The sequence below is a fragment of the Octodon degus genome, unplaced genomic scaffold, assembly GCF_000260255.1.
Source record: "Octodon degus isolate 3935 unplaced genomic scaffold, OctDeg1.0 scaffold00176, whole genome shotgun sequence".
Taxonomy (NCBI): domain Eukaryota; kingdom Metazoa; phylum Chordata; class Mammalia; order Rodentia; family Octodontidae; genus Octodon; species Octodon degus.
In genome coordinates, this window is record NW_004524752.1 from 2,426,051 (window position 1) to 2,427,578 (window position 1,528).

The 1,528-nt window shown below is 33.4% G+C and overlaps 1 protein-coding gene across 1 annotated transcript in view; it reads left to right on the plus strand.

Moving 5' to 3' along the window:
- Positions 1–1,528, plus strand: part of Acbd6 (acyl-CoA binding domain containing 6) — a 203,583-nt gene that overhangs the window by 64,593 nt on the left and 137,462 nt on the right. The gene's annotated exons all lie outside the window — the stretch shown is intronic.

Below are 1,528 nucleotides of genomic sequence, written 5' to 3' on the forward strand. Positions count from 1 at the left end.
TTTTTTCTAAATTTTAGAATCTTCAGTTTGTGACATACCTTTCTTAACATGAAACTGATTTGATGTTATCATTAGTAAGATAATAAATGATGGGAAAGGATTTTGTAGGTATATAATCTATGAAGTCAGGAAATATCTGAACCAGTGCCAAAGTGTCTAAATGAAAATATAATCACTTATCATTTTGGGGGGGGGCACGACTGGGGATTGTACTCAGACCCTTGCGCTTGACAGGGAAACGCCTATTGTACTGAGCCATCTCCCCAGCCCTCACTTCTCACTTATAACCAGGGTCCCATTAGAGCCTTTCCCACATATAAGTTGGTAAAGCAAAGTTTTTGTCTCAATCAAAACCTATGAATTTTAAATTTTTCACAAAAACCACTATTTATTTTAAATTTTTTAATTTTAATAATTTATGGACCCTAATTAAAAGTAATTTAAGTTTAGGGCCTTGGAATGTAGCTCCATGTTAGAGTACTTGCCTATTATGTGGCTTGCCCTCAATTTAATGCCTCACACTGAAAAATAAGAAAACAATACAGAAAGGCATTTAAATTTAATTGCTTCTAAATTAAATCATTTCCAGGTCCTTAAAGGTGCAATCATTATGGAAAACAATGTTGATGTTTCCTCAAAAGGTAAAAAGCTGGGACCCTGGGAGATAGTTCAGTGGTTTAACTGCCAGCCTGGCAAGGGCAAGGTCCTGAGTTCTGTCTCTGGTACTGAAGGGAAAAAAAAAAGATAAAAAAGTAAAATTACTATCTGATCCAGCAATTCAACTTCTGTGTACCCAAGGAAATTAACATCAGGGTCCTGGAGAGTTATTTGCACATACATGTTAGCAGCACTAAGTACAGTAGTCTAAAGTAGGAAGCAAAAAAACTTTCCTCTGACAGATGAATAGATAAATATATTATTCAACCTTTAGGAAATTTTTACCCCTGCTATATGAACCTTGAAGACATTATGCTGAGTAAAATAGCCCAGACACAAAAAGACAAATAGCATATAGTGATAATTAAATAAGGTGTTTAGAGTCTTAAAATTCATAAAACTGAAAAGTAGAATACTGATTGCTAGGAAATAGAGGAAGGAAGAAGTAGAGAGTTATTTAACCAAACAGATTTAGTTTTGCAAAGTGAAAAAGTTCTAGAGATTAGTTCCACAACATGAATATGCTTCATCCAACTAAATTGTATACTAACAAATGGCTAAGGTCGTAAACTTTATGGTATTTTTTTAAATCACAATTTAAAAAAATTAAAGATAACATATTATTTAACAAAGCTTTATTTTTGTGCTATATACAGAATTTCTGTACTATCCTTTTTTTCTTAGTATTGTGTAGATAAACCGAAAAAACAATTTTATGCTACTTTAATTAAGGAGTCACGTAAAAACAAACAAGCAGCAACAACAACAACAACAAAAATAGCTCCTGGGCCAGGGAGATACATCAGTAGAATAAGCGCTTGCTTGGCAAACTCGAGGTCCTGAGTTCAATCCCCAGTACTGAAAAAAAAAA